The sequence below is a fragment of the Euprymna scolopes genome, chromosome 12, assembly GCF_053919585.1.
Source record: "Euprymna scolopes isolate OS-2025 chromosome 12, ASM5391958v1, whole genome shotgun sequence".
Taxonomy (NCBI): Eukaryota; Metazoa; Mollusca; class Cephalopoda; order Sepiida; family Sepiolidae; genus Euprymna; species Euprymna scolopes.
Window position 1 is genome coordinate 27330984 of NC_136493.1, and position 16192 is coordinate 27347175.

General features: G+C 33.5%; 1 protein-coding gene across 1 annotated transcript in view; it reads left to right on the top strand.

Moving 5' to 3' along the window:
* The first annotated feature begins 4083 nt into the window (after positions 1–4083).
* LOC145291218 (beta-galactosidase-like) overlaps positions 4084–16192 on the top strand; it is a 120021-nt gene continuing 107912 nt past the window's right edge. Inside the window, exon 1 of the mRNA XM_080136806.1 lies at positions 4084–4195. The gene's annotated coding sequence lies outside the window, so the exon portion shown is untranslated. The remainder of the gene's footprint in view (positions 4196–16192) is intronic.

Sequence of the window (16192 nt, forward strand, 5' to 3'; positions counted from 1 at the left end):
GCAACCGAACAATCTCGTCCAATCGACACCACCGAACAATCTCGTCCAATCGAAACACAACCGAACAATCTTGTCCAATCGACACAACACCTAACAATCTCGTCCAATCGAAACGCAACCGAACAATCTTGTCCAGTCGACACACCACCGAACAATCCCGTCTAATCAACACACCACCGAACAATCTCGTTCAATTGACACGTCACCAAATAATTTTGTCCAATCGACATGCAACCAAACAATCTCATCCAATCAACACACCGCTGAACAATCTCATTGAATCGACATATCACCGAAGAATATCGTCGAACCAACATGCCACCAAACAATATCTTTAAATCAACACACCACCAAGCAGTTTTGTCGAATCAACATGCCACGATACCAAATGCAGTAACACAAGACACATTATCAGAGCAATATTTTTCAACTGCTCCCGAATGACTTATCGGCCCGTTTTTTATAGTTGTCAGGCGAAACTACATCACTGCTTTGGGGTAGGATGCTTGTAACTCATTAGTAGACTTGATTTGCAATCGAAAGTTCCCAGATTCGCTTTTCGCCATAAGTAAGCCCAACTCATACACTTGTGCACTTCCGTGCATGCTCGGCACAGAAGGTGCTGGAGTTGCTGCAGAAGTAAGCTGGAGTTGTTGAAAGCTGCAATAGTAAGCTGGAGTTGTTGGAAACGGGCCATGGTTGAAGCAGGTTTAGGAACTGGAGTGGCAGGCTGTGAGAGGGAGTCCCAGGAGATAAATAGAAGTAGAGAATGGAGTGTGCATCGCATTCTTCCAACCCTGGTCCTCACAACGACTTGGAACAATGACTTGACAAGAGTCAAGTTGGGATGGAGTGCTCCTAACTCTCAAGCTGAACTGTAGATTTGCTGTGAAAGCCGCTAGTTTCATGAAAAGCTGTTCATGCTACAGTCGACTGGCACCAATAAACAGAGTGCTGTAATTAATTTTGGATGGGATGTCTTACATGCAAAAATGTCTGTGGCGTTTATTGCTTGTATATATTTCATTCTCCACCCAAAAATAAAAAGTCTGTTATTTTGTTTCATTGCAAAAAAAAATTGAGTTTTGTGTTTTTTCTTTGTTGTTGAAAAAAAAATTATAGCTATTTTTTTTTTTTACCCAAGTGATCGTGACACATTTTCAGGAGTGTCAGTCAGGTTTTGGCCGCCAGTGTGTTTGCGTTTGCTTTGTTCTAATTTTAAACAAAAGAATGGTAACATGAGACTTCAACACCTGCACCATTTGAGTAACTATTCTTTGAACTCTATCCAGATGCTGGATATAATGTATTAGATATAAATAGGCCTGGACACCATACTTTGACAGTGGCCTGCCGAGTGAGACATAAAGAGGGAGAAATATTTCAGGAATGGGTTTGCAGAAAGAGAATGTTCCTTACTTATCTTATTTTTCCAATGTGTAGTATCTGTTTCTGCTTAGTTTATTTTAGGAGAGAGGTTTGGCTTGCTGATCCATAGATCAGAATGATGGTTCTCTTAGATCTCTATTTGCTTGTCTTCCCATGAGGTCAGGGTTAGAGACTAGGTTAGCTTTTAATGTGGGGAAATTCCAGCATCTTGAAAAGGTATGGCACTATTCCTTAGTACTCCAATTGTTGTGGTTGCCCCCCCCCCGGCATGGCCAGGAGGTGATTTGGCCGTAAGGAGAAGGATACGCCCCGAAATAGGCATCGATTCCCTTCTTTCTCTCTGCTTTTTTGCATTCAGACAGTCATGGGGTAAGACATATATTTTTGTCTCTTCGTAAATGAAAGGAGTGGGGCACCCCTTCCCTCAGCACTGGTTAGGGTTAGTTTTAAAGAGCTAATTGCGAAAATTGATTACGATCTGTAAATTGTTTTGTAATATATTGTGATACTTTGTTTGTGAAATAAATAGAAAAGATTATTTCTCATATATGTTGCAATCTATGTGTTTTTGTGTCTGCCTTAAATAACGAAACGGGCCTGAAGATTAAGATTCCAGCCAGAATACCACCAGAGTAAGACGACATCCTGAGAGAGGAAGGAGCTGGCTAACACTCAACATCCCAGGTATGTTTTCCTTTTCACCTAGACAAAAAAAGACGTCTAACTGACAGATCTCATACTCAGACCCTATTGACTGGCCCATCGTCACAGCATGGGACCGTTTCCAAGACATTTAATATAACACATGGGTCGGTCAAACCAATGACCAATCGATAGTGTTATAAAGTGACACTCTGAATAAAAAATAAAATTGCCTCAGTCTAGAAGGAATTTTCATCACTGACCGAGGAGAGAAAAGATGTAGTATCAGTCATTGTTAGTCTCTCTCTCTCTCTCTCTCTCTCTCTCTCTCTCTCTCTCTCTCTCATCATTATTTTTGTGAAAAGTGCTCAACTGAACTAAAATTTCTAATTCCTCCTTATAGAACATTCACAGCAAGAACTTGTCTTGCTACCACAGCTAAGAAAAGCTTTCTTTTCTATCTCAGTGTGTCCAGCATCAACTGAAATTTCTAGGAACACATTGCCATGGGACTGTTTCTCTGCAGATTACTATTTGGTCATCTTCAAAGCTAATGTTAACAGATTTTTCTCTAGAACCATCCACACATATATTCTTACAATCATGTCATCTCATTAATCCTCATCCTCAAGTAGCATCTGACCTTAACAAGTAGCGACCATTGTTAATAATAATAATAATGATAATAATGATAATAATGATAATAATAATAATAATAATAATAATAATAATGATAATGATGATAATAATGAAATTGCAAGAAATCTTTAAAACTGTGTCCTATCTCCCCAAAAGTAACAGCTTCGTCTCATACCACACAAAATAGTCATGAAGGATCAAGGAGGATGGAAGGGATGCAAAGGGAAAGGACTATCCAGATCTCCTCTTAGGTGAGTGTGAAGAGTACTGGGACCTTGGGGAGATTTATCATCACCCAAGATTCCAGTGAAGACTAATGGTTGTCGCCATCGAGAAATCAATGGCAAGCGGCTGTTGCGATAACGCAAAGTCATTTGCAAGGTTATTGAAAGAGGTGGAAAGTACTGGAAATCTGGGGAGACATGTCACGCAGACACCAGGTAACATCACTCGTTATCATCAGTGAGTAACCGCCTGTGTGTGAACCCCTAGTGAGTACCAGGTAATAATAAATGAACTAGGATGCAACAATCAACGTCATTTTTGTTGTGCGTCATGTTATAAAGAAAGATTAAAAACCAAAACCGATGTGAATGTATTGTGTAGTTTGGAGTGAAAGCGATATCCTTACGAAAATGCACGCACACACGCACACAAAATATCATCCCAGCAACAATAACAACAAGCAAGAACGAAGGTGATAGCGGCGTTGCAGTTGCACCATTAATTAATAGTAGTTGGAGTTATAATAGCGGAGTCCAACAAACCAGCCAATGGATGCTAACATTGCGATCGAGTTCTCAACTTAAAACATTGACTGCATCCAAAAATACGTCTTCCACACACTCAATCAAAAAGAAATTAATACAAATAAAAATTATCCATATGTATTAAAAAAAAAAATGTATTAAGGGTATAGGGGGGGGTACAACTATTATTACTGCTTTTTCAATACTGCCTTTTTTTCTTTCTTTTTTTTTTTCTATTTGTCAAATACTGCATTGCTGCATTTATGGTAAGGCGGACGTTGTGGCCTCCGGACGTTTTGGCCAGTGGGCGTTAATATAATTAAAATTTACTATGAAATATGCATTTGTTTGTCAATTTAAAATAAATTTCTTAACAATTAAAAATTATTATTTTTTTTTTTTGTAATTGGTGCTTGTGTAATTTGGTGATCTTTTAAACCAACGCATTATTTCAAGTGTAAGACATTATGTTTTTACGTGTCATGTCGAAATTAGTATAAATGCCAACAATTACGAAAAATTATCCAGCAAAAGATGTACTAGATGTTTTTTTAAGAAAAAAAAAAACTGGCATTTTATGTTTAAAAATGGTGTACCCTTAATTAAAATCAAGGTAGATAAGCCAGTTTGTCATACTAAATTGGTTGCACAAGTCTTCCACATTAAACCATACGATAAAAGTCCATAATTCGATAAATTCTATTTTCACTTGTAATATTTTTTCTACGGGATCACTTTTTGTAATTGTGGAATTCATACTAATTTTGACATAACACGTAAGTACGTAAACCATCACTAATCTACGCAAGCACCAGATTTTAATTAGAGATTGTAATTTTAATTTGGTACTAGTGCACTTATTGATCCGTGCTGAAATAATAACGTTATTATTTAAAAAGTCATTCTTAACATATGGAGGGGAAGGTGTTTTGAACCTATTCTATACTTTAACCTTACAAAAAAACATATCATAAAAAATTAAAAAAAAAAATTTTTTTTAATTTTTTCAAAAAACATAAAAAAAAATATATCATAAAACTTTAATTAAACTTGAAAATACGATTTAAAAAATAGTGCGGATCAGTAAGTGCACTAGCACCTTTAATTTTTCAATTCGTTTATATTGTTGAAGACATCCGTTTTACTTTTAAAAATAAATAAATAAACGAATAAACTTATGTGTATGACTTGAAAGCCGTGAATAAATAAATATATGTGCAATTATGACAGACAATGTAAAATATGCAAAGAGTTCGGTTTTAAGAATTTTATCCCCTCAAAAAGAAAAGAAGAATCTGGATTCTCCGTCATAACGTTTAGTTCATTCATTCTTTTTGCGGAACCTTCGACATTTTTTCGGAACCTTCGACATTATTTTAAATTGACAAATAAATGCATATTCCATAGTAAATTTTAATTATATTAACGCCTGTTGGTCACAAAACGCCTGTTGGCCAAATCGTCCGCAACCCACAAATAACGCAAGCGACGTGAAGGGCATTTTGTAATATAGACAACAAAGCTAAAAAGTGTTACTAACATGTATTGGGTGAGCTTCTACCAGTATTTTGTTTAATTTTCTATTTTGGAGCGATTATCGAGACTCCATTTTTTTCCTGTTCTCACATAACATTCGACATTATTTTTTTTTTCGAACTGAATAAACGCGTTAAAATAAGTTAAAACATTAATAACTTATCCAGCTAGGTAGAAGAACACATTTGTTTTCTGTTGTTTTTTTTACCAATTTTTCGTTTTGTTATCTATAGTAAAAAAGATGTCAAATTCCATTTTTATTTTATTTTATGTTTTAATTAGGATAAAACTGACTTCCTTTAAAAAAAAAAGTACTTGTTTAGTTTAATTAAGACATTAAAAATGAAAATATTGAAAAGAAATATTGTATGTACCCTTTATGGAATTAAGTTCTCATTTTAAAAAAAAATCACTTAATTTGATCAAGTATTTAAAAAAAATTTTTTTTTTACGGAGGAAAATGAAATTTTCATGAGATCGACCGTGTCACGGCCATCTTGCCTATGTCGCGGACGAGGAGGGGGAGTGTTTTTAAACGAAAAGGGCCCCTTTTCGTTTTGTTCTTTGTTAATCCCCTTTTAAAGGAGATTAACAAAGAACAAAAGGAAAAAGGGATTTAAAAGGGACAGAGAAACCCTGTAAAAATATTTTACTAATAGAAGTGGAAAAAAAAACCCTTAAAATATTTATATAGGTATTTTTTCTGCTAATGTTTTAAAATAATCTCGTCAAATTTTGACATACTTTAAGCGATGATGGAGTTATCTCCCTTGGCGCCCTTCTCGTCCGCGAAATAGGCAAGATGGCGGGATTTTCCTCTGTAAAGGAAAAAAAACTACTTGATCCTATTAAGTGAATTTTATTTTATGAGAACTTTATTCCATAACGGGTACGTACGATCGCCCTCCCCCTTTTTTTTTTCCTCCAATATTTTCATTTTTTTTTTTTTTTTTTTTTTTATAAAACTGACAAAAGAGTACCAAAAATAATACTGATTAGCTAAAAACGTTCGCTTGCCAAGCGCTTTAGATTTGCATTTTTACAAAGAAGGTGAATTAATTTCGAAATTACACTGCGACAAAAAAAAATCAGTCAATGAGAATAAAATCATTTTGGATCAAAAGAAAATTTTTTTTTTTTTAATTAAACTAAGTTTAAATATGCAGGAGATTACAGATACACTTGTTAATTGTTTGCTTATTTTTTATTTTATTTATTTTTTTCCAATATAAATTATTACACTTGATTTAGAAAATATTTTAAATGACGTGTAATTACTTTTTCGTTTTTAAATAATTAAGGTTGCATTTGAGATGTTAAAAGAATACAAAAGAAACAGAGAGAGAGAGGAGTAATAATTATTCGTGTTTTTGTTTTTGTGTTCTAAAACAGTCAATTTGTGCGTTTACACACAGAAATAGTTCTTATTCAGAATTCAACTTAATTTTAAAAAATAAAAATAAAAATGAAAATAAAACAATTCAGAAAAATCTTTATGGTGTAGTACGCACCCGTCCCGGAACGAAAAAAAAAGGGGGGGTAATCATGCAGAGAGTGATCCCTGCTGAAATAATAACGCTATTATTTAAAAAGGGGTTTGTATTACTGTACACATAGATTCGAAAAAGTTGTCAAAAAAACAAATATATAACAAATAAATGTTATCAAAGGCAAGATAAGTTACTTTTCTGCCAAACTGGATATATTTTTTTGTGTTTTTATTCAATGTAACATATTTATTCAGCTCGAAAAACATAGTGTTTACCATTCGAAAATTCAAGATGGCGTCTCACACCCTCTTTAACACGGTAAGTTTGGAAAAAGTTGTTATAAATAAAAAAATTATACAAAATACTATTAAAAACCCGCCGAATATATGTCAACCTATGTCACGGTAACATATATTGAGCGAGTTTTTAACAGTATTTTATCCCGTTTTTTATTTATAACACCTTTTCCCAAACTTACCGTGTTAAAGAGAGAATCAGACGCCATCTTGAATGTTCCAATACATCGGTAAACACTGTATGGTTTTCGAGCTGAATAAACATGTTACATTGAATAAAAACACGAAAAATATATCCAGTTTGGTAGAAAAGTAACTTATCTTGCCTTTGATAACATTTATTTGTTATATATTTGTTTTTTGACAACTTTTTCGAATCTATGTGTACAGTAATACAAACCCTTTCCCAATAGAAAATGTGTATTTCTCAATAGGTTTTAACTCGAAATTATTCCTCATATAATAATATTTAACAAAAAAATACATGTCTACACAGATTTTTTTTTTATCTCTCAAGCCATCCACAACATGATGTAGTGAGTTTTGCCCTCAATAATTCGATAATTTCTATTTTTAGTTGTAATTATTTTTCTACTGGATCATTTTGGAATTTATACTGATTTCGACATACCACGTAAGTACGTAATGTTTTCACCTGAAATGCGTTGGTTTAAACGATCACTAATCTACACAAACAACACCATATATTTTGGTCCTGGATATGACCTTAAACTATACCCGATGGTGAGGCCCTGGCTTTCGGGCTGTGAGGAGTGTGGACTGTGGAGCCACCCTTTAATTGCCATTACTCCCAGGTCCACTCTGACCCGGAGTGGTAGTACCTGTTAGGGTCCCAACTATGGGTTAAATAGAAACCGACTTGAAAAAACAAATATAGTCTATTAAAAAAAATTTTCTTCAAAATCACTGAATCGGCATTAAATAACCTGAAAAGGGTTGATATGCCGTAAAACAAAAACAACCAACCAACCATAATTTTATTATTATTATTATTATTATTATTATTATTATTATTATTATTATTATTATTACAACTGAATTTTTCTTCTTTTATACAAAAAGTAAAAAAAACAAAACTCAAATCATGTCATAGTAATTTTAGATTTAAATGCAGCAGTGCAGCACTATTTTTAAAAATAAAACAATTTTGTCGAAAGTTCAGTTTGAAAGATAAAAGTTCATACTATTATATGTACTCTAATTAAATGCTTTTTTATTAATAGATGCGCCCATTCAAATACAACCAATAAAAAGCGAGTTTATTATGCTGTTGCTCTTGTTGTTGTTGTTGGGGGGAAGGAGGAGGAGAAGTCACTCTACCGGAGGTATCGCTTTGGCACACAACAATTATTGATCCGAGTCCACAGGTTTTGTAGTATCGTTGTTTGTCGAACAGCAACCCATGTCAGTCGCATTCTTTTTGCTTTTTACGGTTGTTGTTATTACTGTTTTTTTTTTTTTTTTTTTTTTTTTTTTTTTTTACTCCTGGTTACCCAGTGAAATAATACACCATTAAATCTGTGTGCATTTTCTTTTCCTCGCACTTAAAACCCCACTCCCACTTAGAGATTTATCTGCTTGTTTTCAGCACAAGCAAACAAACCGGAAAACAGTTAGAGGCCAATAATAAGCAAGGGTTAGATTGTTTTATTTTCTTGCTTTTGGGAAGTTTATAGTCGCCCCACTCCTCATTCTTCCCCCTTAAAACCCTACTCCTCATCATACTTACATCTGTACGTAACTTTCTTGTACCTAAAATTTATCAAACGCTGGGAGGGGGGGGATTTCCTAAGTACTCAAGGCTATAAAGAAAATGCGGTATTATGGTGAAATTATCTAGTTTAAGAAAAGATTATAGACCAGCACGATGCTCCCCCCCCCAATGCTTCCAAAATTTATTAGCCTTGTGTTTAATTTGGTATGAAAATTTATTGTGTAAATTTTATCCAATGTATAAAACTGACAGCGATATCCGACGTTGCCCAGGTCAAAAGTGTAACATATTTCTATTAAATCATCTCTCTTTACTTCTCTCTATCTGTCTCTCTCATTTTCGCCCTCCGTTTTTCCAATCTCTTCTTACATGTCTGACCAGCACAGTTTTTAACAGTATTTTATCCCGTTTTTTATTTATAACACCTTTTCCCAAACTTACCGTGTTAAAGAGAGAATCAGACGCCATCTTGAATGTTCCAATACATCGGTAAACACTGTATGGTTTTCGAGCTGAATAAACATGTTACATTGAATAAAAACACGAAAAATATATCCAGTTTGATAGAAAAGTAACTTATCTTGCCTTTAATAACATTTATTTGTTATATATTTGTTTTTTGACAACTTTTTCGAATCTATGTGTACTGTACAGTAATACAAACCAAAAAAACATATAATAAAACTTCAATTAAACGTAGAAATACGATTTTAAAAAAATAGCGCGGACCAATCTCTGCATTAGACCCAAAAAAGGGCGCTTCTACAGTATCAGAATGTAATTTTGTAGTCGATAAAAATGGAATTGGAAAAATTTAAAAACTTTCCTGAATTTTCCAAGAATTATCGGGAGGAAATTACCTCCCTTTTGAACTCTCCTGTTTCTCACGAATACGGTCGTTTTCTTCAAATTCTATTTTCTTTAAAAAATAATTTTCTACTTTATCGATTTTCGTAATTTTTTGGATATAATCATTTAAAAAATACGAGGAATGCGTAGATACCATTGTTTTAATGTGAAATTCAGTATTACGATTTCCGAAATTTCGTCACAATAGTGTAGAAGTTCTACACTGTAGAACTTACACTGCCAAAAAATGTCATCCCCCAAAATTACGTAACTGATCAAGTAGAAAATCATTTTTACAAATTTTAGCGATTTTAATAATAAATTGTAGCCATGAAAAGTGTTAATTGTTTTTAAAATCTTGGTAGTTCGAATTCAGTTGTCACCCCTTATTTATTAAACATGGCGGATCAAAACACAATATTCTCACTTCGTCATAAATTTGATTTTCTTAGTTAAAATAAAACTACTTGATCAATTTACTTGATTTTTGGAATGTGACATTTTCGTTCGGTGACGAGTGGGTAGTACGCACGATGCGTTCGGTGGCAGTGCGTACTACTGCAGAGGACTAGGACACATAAATCCTAATCCCGTTACAAAAGAAAAATAATGAAACGAATGTAAAGAAGGAAACAAAAACTCAATTGATGGATAAGATAAACGTGTCGTTTATTTACTGTTGAAAAGTGAATGTTTTAGGTGTAACACGTGTTCATGTCCGCGTTCGGGTGTAACCATCGTTTGTTGCGTGACTGGTAGTATAGAAGGAGAAAGGAAATGTGTGTTCATCTCACGTTCGGGTCACTATCGTTTGTTTGCGCGTGGGAAGAGAAGTGAGTAATGTAGTGTAAAATGGGAATGATAGTCCAGCGTGTAGACAAAGAAAAGGATAGAGGGTTGACATCAGTTAAACTGCGCGCCATGTTAGCAGTCAGCTACACAGAGGTGTTCTCAGGGACAAGTTGTATATATATAGAGAGAGAAAGAGTGAGAATGTCAATCCAGTTCATGGAGAGAGAAAGCATATAAAGTGTACGTACGGTCTGTTAGCTTTTTGTACCACATAGTAGCAAGTGGCGTGAGGCACGTGCCTGTGTGCGCATGCCGAAAAGGCACGCTGTCGGTCCGTAGACCGCCCAGCTTAAAAGCTGGTCCGAAAAAGGAAGATGCTGCTTATTGCTCTTGCTTTTATAATTGTTTCCTGTGGTCTTTTGCGCATGTGTGGATTTCCTTTGAAAGGAAAGTGACGTTGTCCATGCGTGCGTGTATGTGAGTACATGTGTGTACGTTAGCGTGTGTGTGTATACACGTGAATGTGAGTGTATGTACGTGAACATTAATATATCTACTTGTGTGTACATGTGCGCGTATGTTTGTGTGTGCGTATGTATATGACAAGTAATATGGCTTGAGATGTGAACACGTGTTTTTGTGTGAGACTAGAAAAGGCTCGCGCACTACGCACCCGCCACCGAATGAAACTGTCACATTGTACGCACTGTGCATGTGTACATCGTAAAGAATTTTCGAGTTTGTATTACTGTTGTACACATAGATTCGAAAAAGTTGTCAAAAAAACAAATATATAACAAATAAATGTTATCAAAGACAATTTGGGTTACTTTTAGGTAGCTAACTGGATATGTTTTTAGTGTTTTTATTTAATGTAGCACGTTTATCCAGCTCGAAAAACATACAGTGTTTACCGATGTATTGGAAAATTTAAAATGGCGCCCGACTCTCTTTGACACGGTAAGTTTGGGAAAAGGAGTTAAAAATAAAAAATACTATAAAAAACCCACCGAATATATGTCAGTCTATGTCATGGTAATATATTGAGCGAGTTTCTAACAGTATTTTATCTAGTCTTTTATTTTTAAGTTCTTTTCCCAAACTTACCATGTCAAAGAGAGAGTCGGGCACCATTTTAAATTTTCAAATACATCGGTAAATACTGTATGTTTTTTAGCTCAATAAACATGTTACATTAAATAAAAACACAAAAAACATATCCAGTTAGGTAGAAAAGTAACTTATCTTGCCTTTGATAACATTTATTTGTTATATATTTGTTTTTTGATAACTTTTTCGAATCTATGTGTACAGTACAAACACAAATTTTTAAAAAATTTTATTTTTTAAGTTATATTTTTAACTTGCACCATGTGGCATTTCAAATTTTAGTGTAAAAAAAAAAATCTGCAGACCAATTGCACTGGAGAAAAACAAACTGCTAAAGACGATAACTCGATTTAGCAAATAATTTTTTTAATGTCAAGAAAAGCAAATACAAGAAATTACTCTCACGCTTTTATTTATTTTATTTTATTAATGTAAAGCTTGAAACGAAGAAAGAATACACACGCACACACACACACACATATATATATATGGTAATTATAGGGATACGCTACAACAGAACACCGACCACTCTAATTTGTTTTTTTTTAGGGTAAATCAAGGTTGCTGACAACGAATCTTATAATCAAACCCGTTGCAATTTTACCGTTTGCATGGTATTAACCCCTGAACCCAGGGACTATTTTCCGCCATTTTACAGCTTCTGTTTATGCTACGCGTGAGCACGTGGTAACATAAACGACAGCAGTTGAGGGTGCCTTCACGTAGCAAACTGCCTTTTCACATGGCGTCCGAATCTTTTGTGGAACATTTAAAATTATATGAAAAAGAAGACAAGCACTCCAAGTGGGGTGCGGTGGGTGGTAATGTCAGAAAGACGTTTTTTTTTTTTTCGATTACTCCTAAAAAAACAAATTAGAGTGGACGGTGTTCTGTTGTAGTGTATCCCTATATTTACCATGCACACACACGCACACACACACACACACACACACACACACACACACACACACACACAAGAAAGAGATGTGGTCAAAATGAACGCTTCTGTTTGGAATAAAATTGGGTTATTGTGCTTGACTTTTGCATTTTAAACTTAATTCAAGTCATTCTGTAAAATTAAAAATAATTTCATATAGTCAACAGTAGGTTCTCTACATTGCAATGAAGACAACAATGAATTGTGAACAAAGTCACTGCAGGGAGCCATGTGAAGCTTCCTCCCAGTGTACAGTCTCCTGCCACTCTTTGCAAAAATCTTCTTCAATCAGTTAAGCACTAATCCACTATCTTGTAGATACTAAGTTTATTTTTGACCAACAGTATGAATTTAGGCAAGTCTGTTCTACTGCAGATATTTTAAACGTCATCTCTGAATGCATATACTATTCTCTGGATAAGACGTGGGAAGCTAGAGCTGTACCCGTTGATATAATCAAAGCCTTTGACAAGATCTGGCAGGAAGTACTTCTCACTAAAATTAAATCCTATTTTATTTCTGGACGAATACTCAACATAATCAGATCTGTCCTGGACAAATGAAAAATCCAAGTTTCCTCAATGGTTGTACGCCCAAGCGACATAATCTTAATGCAGGTGTGCCTCAAGGGTTAATCCTTGGATTTTTATTATTCCTGATATTCATAAATGACCTCCGTAATAAAATTCTGTCTTAGATGGGTATATTTAATGATGCTGTTATGCTTTATGATGGACACTAGGTTAAAACGAATGTACACATACTCAAGCCAATAGCAGAAACCCTAGAAAATAACCTTCACTCAGTAGTGGAGTGAAGCCTTAAGACAATGGTAACATTTGATGCTACTAAGACTAAACTCCTTTCCTTTAACAATTACAAAAACCTTCTCAACCATCAATTGCCATGACAATAATAACACCCGACCTGAGAACACATCTTTCAAACTTCTCAACTGAACATTCACAGGCAACATAAATTGGAAAAAAAAAAAATACATTGAGAACATTGCCAAGGTTGCTGCAAAGAAAGTGGGCTCTCTCTCTACCATGCTGGAAAATTACTCACACCAGAGAGTGTCCAATTTACAAAGAAGTCATGGAGTATTGTTGCCACATCTGAGATGGAACATTTGCCACTAGTCTTTCTTAGACAGGGTTCAAAAAAAGAGTATATATATATATATATATATATATATATACATATATATATATATATATATATATATATATATGAATGAATAAATATTTTTTAATCATTTAAATCTTTTAGCTTTATGAAATGTTGCTATTTTATCAACCTAAATTTATTTTGTTTAGGTTTCATAATATGGATAAGTGTCTAAAATTTTATGGCAATTTGACCATTTGTTGACTTTGGCTAAATTTATTAAGCACGTGTATGTTTACACTTTCGAAATGATCACTAGGAACCTTGTTTTAAGGCATCGATAATGTAAACACAATATTAGTCTCATATTTTCCTTTCTTTTTTTTGGGTACATTGAAAAACTTTTTACAAAGGTATTACTAGTTTATGTTAAGCTTCTTTTAAATGGTACAACAGTTGTGATGATATTAAATTAGATTACAGTTACATTGTGTTACAATGAGGAGGTAAATCTGTGGCGCATGTAGGAGATAACTATTGATCGCTAATTCTATTAACATTACAATTGTTAGAATCCGTTTTTAAATATCCACTGGAAACATCTGTATGTCAAGAGTACCTGGAAAACATTTTTTTTTTGTTCTACAAAAACTAGTATCAGATAAATGATTTTTTTTTTTCTCCTATTAAATGAAAAAATCGTCTGCTGGCAGCTGATTGGCTAATTGCATAAGCTTTTTTTGGCATTTTACTGTGAACTATCAGAAGTAGCTGAGGCGACCTTGGGTCAAGTTCTGAATCAATACCAAGTAACCGATGGTAACTATTTTGCTTTCTCATGAACTAACAAAATAACCCAGACCAGACTCGTAATGCGCCTCTGTCATATCAAAGAACTCGCTTTTAATTTAATGACTTGAATTAAAAGTAATATCTGGTCCTTATTTCCAGTCTGGTTTGGAGCTTTACTTTCTGAAAAAACACTGATTACTTTACTCAAAATCAATATTTACGGCAAATGTTTATATTTTATATTAAACTAGCAGGGAAACCCGACGTTGCACGGGATTGAATGATGATTAGCAAATATTTCACACTCCTATATTTTTATTGTCATCAAAATCCGTGAAATCACTCGGGAGGAAGCTTTACATGTCTCCATACATTAACTTAGTCCAAAATATATGTTATTCTACATTGCACTGTAGAGAACCTGTTTCTTTTATAAAATTATTTTATATACACTTCTTTCCAGTTAATGAAAACAAAAACATTGAGAAATTTATGTGCAGGGTTTGAACCTACAAACCACGTTATGCAAAAAAAAAGGAAAAAAAAAAAGAACACATGAATTTTCAAGTCTTATAAAATTCTTTGCAGTTAATGAAAAAATTCAAAAATTTATGTGCAGAGTTTGAAGCTACAGACCACGGCATGCAAAAAAAAAAAACCCCCAAAAATGAAAAAAAAAACATGCTATCAACTTACCCACAGTAGAATTTTCATGGCCCATTGTTCTATCATTGTTGCTAAGCGACAACATGGAAAAAATGGCTTTACCGATGATAGATAAATTAAAATAACGGTTTCAATTATTGGGGGTATTCTAAGACAAAACTTAAGATCACTCCCAGATTTATACACTAAAGTTCTGTAAATTTAAGTTCTTAAATATTTTAAAAAATTCTCTGGCTATGTTTGTTTCTAGGTCTTTGGAATAAGGGGGGTTGAACGATAGGATCTCCTTGTGTCTATTCTTACGTTTACGGGTTTTAGTTTGCTGTTTATTTGTATTATTATCTAATATTTGTAGTTTGGTTTTATCTTTTTTTGTCTCTTGGTTATTTTTCTTAACTCGTATACGGGAAGACATTGCCATATTATATGTTATACGCTCTTAATAGGTTTATTTTTAATGCAGTTTATGTTTCTATCATTTAAAACTTTAAAGCCCCCCATAGATATAATAAAATTTTCAATAAGAACACAATTAAAGTCTCTTACTCTACTATGCCTAACCTTCATCAGAAAATAATTAGCTCTAATAATAAGAAAATTAATAAACTACAAAATACAACTATACAAAATACATCGGACTGTAACTGTAGAAGAAAAAATAAATGCCCCCTACAAGGCTCATGTAAAATTAAAAATGTTATCTATAGCTGCACAGTATCAAAAACTCCAAATCTACAAGAACCTATTAACAGCCATAACTCAACTACCAGATTAAATAATAACACCAACTTAAATCAATCTACCGATCAATTACTAATCAACCCACCACATAATAATCCAACAATAGACCTAATGGAAAATAATCACAATAATCAAGAGGTAATATATATTGGTTCCACATCTGGCCTAATAAAACATAGAATTTCAACGCACAAACATTCTTTTAAAAATAACTCTCTATCAAACCAAACTATTCTATCCAACTATATTTGGCAACTAAAAAACAGCAATATTTCTTTCAACTTAAAATGGCAAATAATTGAGACTTGCAAATCATATAAACCAGGAGATAAATTTTGTGCACTATGTACAAAAGAGACCCTAAATATTTTAAAATATGAAGATATAAAAAGTACAACCAAACTATTAAATTCAAAACAGGAGCTTCTAACATGTAGTCATAAACATTGGTTTTAATTTAATAAATATAAACCACCTTAAATCATTAAAAATTACTCATTAGTAAAAATAGATTACAATTATTTTTTATTTTTTTTTTTTTAATAAATTAAGTTAGACCAATTACCTCCCTTAGACCCGTAAAACAAATAATAAATAAAGTCAAGAACACATGACAATTATCTCCCCTTAAAAACTTGTAAAATAAATATTCTCTCTATATATATAAACTGTAGCGTCTTTAAATCAAAAATATGCTAACGGAAACAATTTATTGCACG